Here is a 12,632-nt window from a genome sequence, read left to right as displayed (position 1 = left end):
CAGCGTGAGCAAGAGCCCCCTGGCGCCGGGGAATCTCCCAGCGGGGCTGCAGCCCTGGAATGAGCAGCCAAATGCCACCAGATCCCACAAGGCCTTGAGGAGTCTCCTGCCACCCTGTGGGCTTCCGGGCTTTTGCCTTGCCTCCTGTGGCTGGGGGGGGGGCTTCACTGCACCCACCTCACCCTGAGGTCTCCCCAGTCCCATTGGGCAAATGAAGCCAAATGCTTTCAGATTCAGGACAGATAAGGTCCTCCGTCAGTCTGCAGAGCATGAAGTGCTTAATCTCAGGCTTGTGAGTTGGAGTCCCATGTCTTTGGGCAAAGGATCCCTGCATTGCATGATGATGATGATGATGATGATGATTTTATACCTCACCCATCTAGCTGACCCTCACGATCAGTGCCGGTATAAGCTAAACAAGCTATAGCTTAGGGCCCCACTCTCTTGGGGACCCCCCAAAAAATTTAAAGGGCAAAAAACTGGATGTACATTTCCAAAATATAAGATAAAAGGCAAATACAGTGGTACCTTGGGTTACAGACGCTTCAGGTTACAGACTCCGCTAACCCAGAAATAGTACCTCAGGTTAAGAACTTTGCTTCAGCATGAGAACAGAAATCGCGCGGCGGTGGCGGTGGGAGGCCCCATTAGCTAAGGTGGTGCTTCAGGCTAAGAACAGTTTCGGGTTAAGAACAGACCTCAGGAAGAAATTAAGTTCTGAACCTGAGGTACCACTGTAAAATAAAGCCTACATACAGCAACCGTGTTTTGTGTTGTGTAGGCTACTATGATGTAAGTCACGGGCCTCGCCTGCTAGCCTGCTCCCTAAAATATCACCGGTTTGCTCATTTCTATATAAAGAGTAGCTACATTCTGCATGGACTGGTTGCAAATGGCTTTAGATACCCATTAGCTCCATAAATCACCACCTAGCATATATTGAACACAAAAAAGTGACCATTTGTTGTGGACAAAGGACAGCTGGACCTATCCAGGGCCCCATTACGTTCAGGAGCTGAGGGTGTCATCAGACCTAAATCTGGCCCTGCTCACGACCCCTTCCAACTTTACAATTAATTCTGTGGTTCAATTATTCACAGCACAGAGTTAACCTATGGAACTCCCTTCCCCATGACGCATGATGGCTACCCGTCCAAATGGCTTTAAAAGAGGGTTAGACTCATGGAGCAGGAAGGCAGGGCTATCAGTGGCTCCTGGCCAGGATGGCTGGACTCTGACTCCACAATTTGAGGCAGCGATGCTTCTGGACACCAGTTGCTGCTTGGGGGCTTCCCAGTGGGGCATCTGGTCAGGCCACTGTGAGAGCAGGGCGGTGGCCAGGATGAGGCCCCCTTGGCCTGATCCATTGGCCTCTTCCCATATTCTTTTGCTCTTATTCCATCTCAACACAGTTCCACATTCCCTGATGGGTAGCAGCAGGTGCTGCACCCGGTGCCGATGTTTTTCAGAGCTGCCTCTCCAGCCACCTTGGGAACAGGATGCTGGCTTGTATGGGCCCCTGGCCTGATCCTGCCAGCTCTTCTGGAGTTCTTAAAAGGCAGCTGCTCTGTGGTCTCTTTGCAGGCATCCCTTCTCGGCCTCTTGCTGGAGCAGCAGCAGCAGCAGCCAATGAGCCGGGAGGGAGGCAGGAGAACGAGGAGGAAGGTGATGTAATTGTTGCCAGGCGCTTTTCCCTGCCAAGCGTTGCCAGGGAGACGCGTGCGGAGCGGGGCCTGGGGCAGGGGCAGGGGCAGGGGCTTGTACCCCAGAACGCACCACCCAGCCCTGAGCAATCTCGGGGGGGGGGGATTCAGAGGTCCTGCGTTTGCGCAGGGCTTACTCTGAGCCAGGGCTTCATGCTACAGGCGGTTCTCTCTGCTTTGACTCCGGCTGCCTGATCTCTGGGTACCAGGCAGGTGGGGGTTGAACCGGGAGTGGGGGGGGAAATATGGGGAGGAGCTGCACAGCCATCCTTTGGGAGCTGGATGCGTTGTGCCTCAGACATTCATTTTATTTTATTTTTATTTAATTGCCTTTATATCCTGCCTTTTTCTCCAGAGAGCTCAAGGTGGCGCACATCGTTCTCTTTTAATCCCCATGACAAGTGGGGCCGCATGAAGAGCTCTTTTGGCAGGACTGGGAAAGTCTCCAGAGAGTCCAGGTGGGAGGAGTTGTCTTCCAGGGACTCAGCCACTGCCTGTGCACTCTGTTCGTGCTCATAGGCACTGCCTTCCTCCTTTTGTTGTTGTTTAGTCGTGTCCACCTCTTCGTGACCCCCTGGACCAGAGCATGCCAGGCACTCCTGTCTTCCACTGCCTCCCACAGTTTGGTCAGACTCATGCTGGTAGCTTCGAGAACACTGTCCCACCATCTCGTCCTCTGCCGTCCCCTTCTCCTTGTGCCCTCCATCTTTCCCAACATCAGGGTCTTTTCCAGGGAGTCTTCTCTTCTCATGAGGTGGCCAAAGTCTTGGAGCCTCAGCTTCAGGATCTGTCCTTCCAGTGAGCGCTCAGGGCTGATTTCCTTCAGAATGGAGAGGTCTGATCTTCTTGCAGTCCATGGGACTCTCCAGAGTCTCCTCCAGCACCAGAATTCAAAGCATCCATTCTTCAGCGATCAGCCTTCCTCCTTATTGCAGCCTATATCCAGTGGCTGAGTCCTAGCATTCAGTAGAGGCCCTGCGCCTGGTTCAAACTACGACCTTCTGCTTCACTGGATGTTCCTGACTTCTCGTGTTGTGAGAGAGGGAGGAAAACCTTTCCTACACCCACTTTCCCCCTTGCCATTAATAACTTTTTAAATGTCTATCACGCCACCTCTTGCTTGCCTTTTCTCGAAACTAAAACGTCCCAAATTCTGCAACCTTTCTTCATTGCAGCGTCGCTCCTTCCCCTTGATCATTCTGGGGTCTGGAAACCCTGGATGTCGAAACCAAACAGGGCAGAGTCTGGCGTTTGCCAGGAGGGAGACCACCTGGGACGCCCCCCATAATGCATGATAACACATTGATAAAAAAGAGAAGAGAGGGGATGAATTAAACACAACCACCGTTACGGCTACTGCCAGATCCTGCAGCAGGGAATTCCGCACGTCCCCTTGCACCCTCTGACATTCTCAAGTTGGGGGGGGGAGGCCTCCCCGTGTCCTGTGGCTACTGAAGCAAAGTCCATTGATGGGCATTTATTTGTGGCTCCCTCCTGGGAGGGTGAGGGCTGCCAAGTGAGCAGCCAGCCTGCATTCTGTGCAGGAAACAAAGGCACCCCCAGGGCAGATTGGGGGGTGGGCAGCGTGCAAATCCCAGGCCCTGAAATCACTTCCTGCTCCGCAGACAGGCTGGAGGCAGCCGGACAATGGAGGCTCAGGCATGAAAGGGCTGCTTAGCCAAGCTGCAGATGAGCCGGAGAAGCACCCCGTGAGCTCAGCCCAAGAGAGCGGCTGGGGAGAGAGCGGGGAGCGTGCAGCCTGGCAGGGCTGCCAAGGGGAATTAGCGGGGCTGGCAAATGAGGCCAGGGCAGGAACCGCCTTTGGCTGTGTAGAGGGGGGAGCAGCTGGCAGAGGGCTGCCACAAGAGCCCATGGACAAGGTGGAGGTCCCCTCTGCCACCCCAGTGCCCTCCTGCTGCATCTTCTCTGCTCAGTGGAACTATGGAACTCCCTGCCACAGGAGAGAGCTTTCAAAGGGATCCAACTAATTCACGGCTGGACCACCGTGGTCAGCTTGTTCCTGTCCAGGAACAGCCAAAGGTGGAGAACCAGATGAATCCGCACAGAAACGTAGCATTTTACTTCAACTCGCCTGTGGAAACAACTTAGAGACAGCGGAAGAAGGAAAACAACAGGAAGATTTAAAGGAACTATTAGAAATGAGTATCAAAAGCAGCAGAGACATGAGATGATCAGAAGCATGGGAAGCCCCAACAACAACAACAACAACCACAAAATTATAATTCGGCAGAATATTTGGAATTTTTGATATGTATATGTATAATTTGGAATACCGTATTTTTCGCTCTATAAGACGCACCAGACCATAAGACGCACCTGGTTTTTGGAGGAGGAAAACAAGGGAAAAAAATTCTGAATCTCAGAAGCCAGAACAAGAGGGATCGCTGTGCAGCGAAAGCAGCAATCCCTCTTGCAGTTCTGGCTTCTGGGATAGCTGCGCAGCCTGCATTCACTCCATAAGACGCACACACATTTCCCCTTACTTTTTAGGAGGGAAAAAGTGAGTCTTATAGAGCAAAAAATACGGTATTTAATGTGATTGGATTGGATTGTTAAAATGAAAAATTTAATAAAAATATTACTATTATTATTATTTTTTAAAAAGGTGGAGAACCAGATAAAACTGGTAGGAGGCAGCCCTGGCCACAGAGTCAGGCCGCCCTGGCCATTAGCATCGTTGACACACTCTCCTCAGGCGTTGACAGGCGGGGGGGGGTGTACGTGCTATTTTGGGGGTTTATTTTGATTCACTTTTGTTATGTACAAAGCTTGGACAATAGGCAAGTAGGATCCTATTATGCAACAACTGATTGGCCTGCAGGAAAAGACCAATCAGGCTCCAGGAGGGAAGCAGAATCAGCCAATCAGACGGGACTCCCTGTGTAAATAATGTACCGTATTTTTCGCTCTATAAGACACACCAGACCATAAGACACACCTAGTTTTTGGAGGAGGAAAACAAGGGGAAAAAAATTCTGAATCTCAGAAGCCAGAACAGCAAGAGGGATCACTGCGCAGCGAAAGCTTGCTGTTCTGGCTTCTGGGATAGCTGCACAGCCTGCATTCGCTCCATAAGACGCACACACATTTCCCCTTACTTTTTAGGAGGGAAAAGGTGAGTCTTACAAAGCAAAAAATACGGTATATAAAAGCCTGAGGTTTGGGGGGAGCAATTCTATCACTGTTTTACAAGCTGCAATAAAGAGCATGAAATCACTACAGGACTCCAAGTATATTTCAACTTTCAAGAATAGTATCTAGTGACAGAATCACAAAAGCATCTTCGGCAGCAGAGATGTCATTTTGGGGCTGGGTCAGTTAGTTGTTTGAAAGGCTGATGAATGCAGCACCCCCAGAAGAAGAAGAAATAGGACAAATAACTGTTCACTCCTTCCCTCAAGACTCCCACACACAAAACATTATTATTATTTTTTGTTAACAGTCCACAGGCAGCGCAAAACTCTTTATCGCAAGTGGGAGGCAAAGATGGTAAACAAGGCCAGGAAAAACTGTTTGCAAGATGCAATATAAAAGGATGAGATTGTCACCAGAAAGCACACCAAAACAGAAATACTGGTGTGAATTTTTGTGTGCATGCCGTTTTCTGGTTTGCCTCAGGAGGCAACTTGCTCCTGGGGGGGGGGGGGCTTTCTTCCCCTCTGCACCACAAATCTCCAGATAACCAGCTTCTCATCCACGCTGCTGCTTCTCCCCCCAAAAAATAATCTTTCTTAGTTTTCCGGTTCCATACTCCACATAAACATAATGTGTTGCATTTTACATTTATACTTGCTCCTAAGCGCTGAGTTCCCTCCTTCTTTCTTCTGGTTTTTTTATATCACATATAATTTTATCGCATTATTTTCATCCATTTTGTATATTGTTATTCATTTTCCATATTTGTCTATAGTATACCCATAAACAAATAAATCCTCCTGTTTATACAATTCTTGTTGTCTGTATTCATTTAATCTCCTTATACATTTTGCTTCTTATTATTTTCATTATCCATCACTTTTCTCAATCTTTCCCATTATGAGGTTTATTTCCAATTCTACTGGTTTCACTATTTCGTCTTATCTTTCCTATATACGACATAAATGTTTCCTGTTCTTTCTGAAATGTTTCCTTGCCCTGTTGTTTTATTTTCCTTGTTAATTTGGTTATTTCTGCATATTCCATTACCTTCTCTCCCCATTCTTCTACTGTTGGTATTTGCTGTTGTTTGAAGACCAGATAAGGAAACAACTGGAATCTTATCCTTTCTTCTTGTGAATGGAACATCTCATGCCAGCCTGGGTTGGGTCTTCATGCGTTTGCCTTCTGAGGTTCTTTTTTTGCTTGTTTGGGTTCATATGGATAAATTTGAATTGAGAGACTTAAAAAGTAGGTGGGAGACCTCAGAATCAGGGCACGATGCTGGCTCTAGCAGCCGCCTGGGTGGCTGGCTCTTGCGGAGCAGCAAAAAAACCCACAAGAGCTCAGCAGGGCTGCTGCTGTCACCATCCATCACTTTCTGGGCTGCAATAAACTTCTGCCTGCTAATTGAGATGGCTTGATGAGTCCCTGACTCCTTCAGCCGCCCCAGCATGGAGGGAAGGAGCCAGCAGAGGAGATGATGGCGGATTCTGGGACGAGTTGCCAAGGCCTGCTGCTTTAATTAAATTTGGCCCCCAGAACAGAGGGTGAAGGCCTGCTCACCCTTCCTCTCCTTTCCTCTCCTCCCCCCTGCCCTGCCTTCCTTTCATTCCTAGCAGAGATGTAGCTGGAACCTAAAGGAGAGCCTGCAGGATCAGGCCACTGCCCCACCCAGTCCAGTCTGCTGTTCCCACAGTGGCCAGGCAGGCGTCCCAGTGGCGGGAACCCACAAGCACATGCCCTCCAACATTCCTCAGATGAAAATAGGGACGTTCTCTTCTCTATCAGTGTCACGGCTTGAGCATTTTCTCCAGGCCAAGTGCCAAAGTTATTAGAGGAAACACACAGAACTGCAGAGGTCTTTTTGAACTTATGTCTTCTTCTTCTTTGGTGATCACTCAAAGTCAAGTAAGATTGTCTTCCACAAACACGGTTTAACAGTGAGTCCGTAAGTGACTGTGGAGGCCAATTCTGGATCCACACATCCTTCCACAGTGGGGACATTGGTTTCCGGGCGGGAGTTGATCCCGGTGTGGATTTGCCAAGCGTGCCTTCCTCTTAGGACGTTTCTCCCTTGCGTCCTGAGTTCGAGTGTCTTCAAAGCCCATGACCCCTTTGGTCAAGGCTGTTCTCCAACTGGAGCGCTCGCAGGCCAGTGCTTCCCAGTTGTCGGTGTTCATACTACATTTTTATAGATTTGCTTTGAGAGAGTCTTTAAACCTCTTTTGTTGACCACCAGCATTATGCTTTCCATTTTTAAGTTCTGAATAGAGTAGTTGCTTCGGCAGACGATCATCAGGCATCCACAAAACATGGCCAGCCTGTTATGTACTGAGTTGAATAGGATCCAAAATGCAGCAGTCTGATTGGTCCTAGAACAATAGGATCCTGAATGCAGCAGTCTGATTGGTCCACAGGAGCCACCCAATCCAGCTCCAGGTGGAAGTGAATCCACAACCTGATTGGCCTACAGGTGAATCCCGGAATTAGCCAATCACATGGGGCCCATTGTGTAAATAATGTATATAAAGCAGACATTCTGGGGGAACTTCCATTCCTCCTCACCACTATGAGCTGAATAAAGAGCATGAAATCCACTCTCGACTCCGAGTATATTTCACAGTCCAGTGAAGTTGATGTTATTGCATTTAGGGAAGCCCGAGGGAAAAAGCAAACCCCAAATCAATAAATGCAACTAACTAGCAGGGATACTGATGTAGAGCAGGATGTCCCTATTCCATCGGAGGATTGTTGGAGGGAATGCAGTCAGGATGCGAGCACAAGAGCAACTCTTCCCTCATGTGGTTTCCAGCGACTGCCATTCAGGAGCATTGCAGGGCAGAGACATTGTGGGTAGTAGCCACACTTGGGGGGGGGGGAATGAAGAAGGGGGAAAAGAGGGCAGGGGGACTTATCTCTTTCTCTTCCACCTCTTCTCTCTCCCCTACTTCTGTCAGAAACACAATGGGTGCCCCATTGCCAGTTCCAGGCCACCCCAGCCCCTTTGTATGCACCCCTCCCCAAGATTTCTACTCTGCCGCAACTCCAGGTAATGTGCGAACATGAATTAATAGTTCCCGAGCAGAATTCAAAGTGTTGGCGCTGACCTTTAAAGCCCTGAACGACCTCGGTCCAGTATCCCTGAAGGAGCGTCTCCACCCCCATCGTTCTGCCCGGACACTGAGGTCCAGCTCCGAGGGCCTTCTGGCGGTTCCCTCACTGTGAGAAGCAAAGCTACAGGGAACCAGGCAGAGGGCCGTCTCAGTGGTGGCACCCACCCTGTGGAATGCCCTCCCACCAGATGTCAAAGAAATAAACCATTATATGACTTTTAGAAGACATCTGAAGACAGCCCTGTTTAATAATAATAATAATAAATATTTTTTTATTTATACCCCGCCCTTCCCGCTTCAAAAACCGGGCTCAGGGCAGCTAACAACAAATTTAAAACAATTGTAAAAGCAGCATAAAATACAGTATAAAAACACGAATAACACTAAAATTTGAGGTTCAGAAATCAGTTTAGGGGAAATCCATCTAATAAACATTTAGGGAAGTTTTTAATGTTTGAAGTTTTATTCTGTTTTTAATGTTCTATTGAAAGCCGCCCAGGGTGGCTGGGGAAACCCAGCCAGATGGGCAGGGTATAAATAATAAATTATTATTGTTATTGTTATTAATCACATTCCATTTCCTCCAGGAAGCTTAAAGCAATTGCCTGTCTCTGTTTTGCCCTCTGCGAAGGAGGCTAGGCTGAGAGGTCGCAACTGGCACAGGGAGCTTAACGAGTGAAGGATTCGAACCTGGGTCCCCCTAATCTTATGGCCTGGACCCCCCCCCCCATAACCCAAAAGCCTAAAAGAACTTCAGGCTGTATGAGAAAAACGTAACTGTTTCACCAGGTCACAGATTTACTTTGGACGCTGCAGTGGGTGGAAAGGCCCTTGGATGCTCTGTGTTCAGACTCACCTGTGCACCCACCTGAGAGAGAGTGTGTTGCTTAGCAACTGGTCCATGAGGGGTTGCTGCCCTCTTCTGGAGGCAGAGGCTAATGGCAAGAGGGACTCGGAAGGTCTGGGCATTTAGAGACAGAGTTGGATATTAATTAATGTTCTTGTTAGTTTTAGATTTAATTTGGGGGGGCAGACGGGGCTCCCTCAGAAGGTGGTGGACTCCTTCATGGGACGTTTTAAATCAGAGATTGGATGGTTCATCATTTTACTTGTTTGCTGCTAAAACCATGCTCAAGCAGCCCACAACATGAAAAGACTGACATAATTACAAACATAACAAAGTAGTCATAAACAATTTAAAAAACACATAAAAAGTACAGCGGAGAGGGGGGTTATTGTTTGGTTTTGGTCTTGTCTTTATTATGTATTTTGTGTTTTTATCTTATGAACCGTTGCCCTAAGACCTATGGATGAAGGTATACAAATTTAACTTATATGCAGAATTCATCATGTGAAAGGCTGGGCTGGATGAATCTCAAGCCGGAATTGAGATTGCCGGAACAAATATCAACAACCTCAGATATGCAGATGACACAACCTTGATGGCAGAAAGTGAGGAGGAATCAAATAACTTTTTAATGAGGGAGAAAGAGGAGAGCACAAAATATGGTCTGAAGCTCAACATCAAAACAACGAAGATTATGGCCACTGGGCCCATCACCTCCTGGCAAATAGAAGGGGAAGAAATGGAGGCAGTGAAAGATTTTACTTTATTGGGCTCCATGATCACTGCAGATGGTGACAGCAGCCACGAAATTAAAAGACGCCTGCTTCTTGGGAGAAAAGCAATGACAAACCTAGACAGCATCCTAAAAAGCAGAGACCTCACCTTGCCAACAAAGGTCCGTATAGTGAAAGCTATGGTTTTCCCAGTAGTGATGTATGAAAGTGAGAGCTGGACCATCAAGAAGGCTGATCGCCAAAGAATTGATGCTTTTGAATTCTGGTGCTAGAGGAGACTTGAGAGTCCCATGGACTGCAAGAAGATCCAACCTCTCCATTCTGAAGGAAATCAGCCCTGAGTGCTCACTGGAAGGACAGATCCTGAAGCTGAGGCTCCAAGACTTTGGCCACCTCATGAGAAGAGAAGACTGCTGCATTCTGGACCCTATTGTTCTAGGACCAATCAGAATGCTGCATTCTGAATCCTATTGGTCTAGGACCAATCAGACTGCTGCCTTTGGGATCCTATTCAACTCAGTACATAACAGAAGGGGAAATTCCTCAGGGCCGCAAGGGGATGACTTGTGGGGAGGGGGGTCTGTGTGCAGCTGTCTTGTTTCATCCAACGCAGAGGTGGCCCCCAGGCCTCCATTTCACTGACTAAGCACCCCTGAGCAGCTGCAGGATCAGTCCCAGGAGGCTGGCAATGAGGTTAAACTGGCTGACCGGGAGGATTCCTGCTTTGCCCTTTTGATCAGCAAGGACCAGTCTTGGTGGGGGGGGGGGACTTTTTCCACCTGTTCCTTGGAGAGGAGGGATCTTTTGCATCCAGCTCATCAATTCCTTTGCAACCCCAAGGATTGACAGCTGCTGTGTGCTTGACATGGGAAGACAGGCTATCTGGAGCTCCCAGCCACAGCGGCCACGCTCCCCTCCCGCCAGAGGCTGCGATAGAAGGCTCATTCCTCACCATTTGCTGTCCCTTAACCCCCAAATGTCTCCCTTCAGCTAATCAAAGTCTAGCCTGTATTTATTTCACATAATCAATCAATGAAAAACACACCAAGCAGTCTGCATAAAGCAATATAAAACAAATGGTGTTTTTCTTTATTTGCAATATATCTCAGCCATAAACAGTGATTCATACACTAATAATAATAATAATAATAATAATAATAATAATAATAATAATTATTATTATTATTATTATTATTATTATTATTATTATTTATTTATACCCCACCCATCTGGCTGGGTTTCCCCAGCCTCTCTGGGCGGCTTCCAACAAAACATTAAAATGCAATAATTCACAACAAAACATTAAAATACAGTGGTATCTCGGCTTAAGAACTTAATTCATTCTGGAGGTCCATTCTTAACCTGAAACTGTTCTTAACCTGAAGCACCACTTTAGCTAATGGGGTCTCCCACTGCTGCCATGCAATTTTTGTTCTCATCCTGAAGCAAAGTTCTTACCCCGAGGTACTATTTCTGGGTTAGCGGAGGCTGTAACCTGAAGCGTATGTAACCCGAGGTACCACTGAACAATAATTCATCAGATATTAAAAGCTTTCCTAAACACTGATTTATTTTTTACAACTCTCCCACCAGAAGTACCGGGACCCAGCGGCTCTTTAGCTACATTCAACTTTTAAGTCATACAAAGGTATCGTTCCACAAATCTCGGCGTGTCCTCAGAGGCCGAGGACCATGTTTCTGCTGACAGATGTGGCAGATGCAATAAAACCACGCCAGGTTGATTGAAAAGAGATGCAGCAACTTTTTCTGAAACTCTGCCCAGTGAGGCTCCAGCCTCCATCCCAGAATTTCACGTCCCTGAGAGAGAGAGGCATAGCTGTCAACCGTCCCTTATTTGGCGGGAAAGTCCCTTATCCCAGCGCCATGTCCCGCTGCTGTCCCTTATTGATGATATCCCTTAAATTTCCCAGGTTTCAAAGGAAGCAGCTCCTCTCCCTCCCTCCCTGCCGGCCAGAGAGGAGGGAGGCTCCAACTGTGTTGCTTGGCTGCCTTGCTCACCCAATAAGGAGTCTAAGAACGACTGGGGGGTGGAGCTTGCATGCCTTGTGCCGATCAAATCGGCCGCGTTGCCTGGGGACTCGCCTTTGCTCAGCGCTTCCCAGCGGAGAGGTGACGGTGGTTTTCCTTGCTGCATCCCCTTTGCCGGGTTGCTGCGCTGTGGGAACCACCGCTTGAGGCTTCGTTTGGCTGCTGGCTGGGCTTTCTGCCTTTGGCTCCGAGGGGCTCAGAAGTTGAACCTACCTGTGCTCTGAAAATCCCTTATTTTGGCTGCTGGTCCCTTATTTTTGAGGCTGCTGGTCCCTTATTTTCAAATCTGTAAGTTGACAGCTATGGAGAGAGGCAAACCTCCGGCAGAATGCGCTGGGCCCCTGCTGCGTCCCCAGGGATGAGCCTGCCTTGCCCTGAGCTCCCTGGAAACAGAAATCCCTCTGGGCCTCCTCTTCACCCTCCGACTCTGAAGCCAGAGCAGTTATCGAGGGGCCAAGCAATTAATTTTAATTATAGGGGTGAGGGAGAACCCATCCCCCTCTCTCCCTGGAGAGGCAGAGCAGCTGCCTGTCTGCAGTCGGATCCCATTCCTAGCCAAGCACAAGAAACCTCAGCGGCCCGTCTCCAGCGAGTTTGCATTTTGTGTATGTGAAATAATTTTTTATTTGATTTTCCAAAATCGAAAACAATTCTAAATCCAAATATCGAATTTACACTGAATCTCCTGACTCCCCCCCCCCCATCCCTTCCCTGGGTCCTACTGATTCTATTTTCAACTGCGTATCAATACTTCTCCATTTCTTCATCTTCCTAAATTACCTGTGCATTCTGTTAAATTACAAGTGTCTTTAAAATCCTGCTAATGTTTTGACCTGTTTACAATGTTCTTGTATATACATTGTGAACATTTCCCATTCTTTTTTAAATTTCTTGTTGTTGGTGTTCTTGGCGTTTTGTGTTGTGTCGGCTCCTATGATGTAAGTCATGGGCCCTGCCTGCTAGCCTGCTCCCTCAAATATCCCTGGTTTGCTCCTTTCTATATATAGGGTGCCTACATTCTGCATGA

The sequence above is a fragment of the Podarcis liolepis genome (assembly GCF_965112155.1).
Source record: "Podarcis liolepis genome assembly, chromosome: 10".
Classification (NCBI taxonomy): domain Eukaryota; kingdom Metazoa; phylum Chordata; class Lepidosauria; order Squamata; family Lacertidae; genus Podarcis; species Podarcis liolepis.
Note: the sequence above shows the minus strand (reverse complement) of the source record.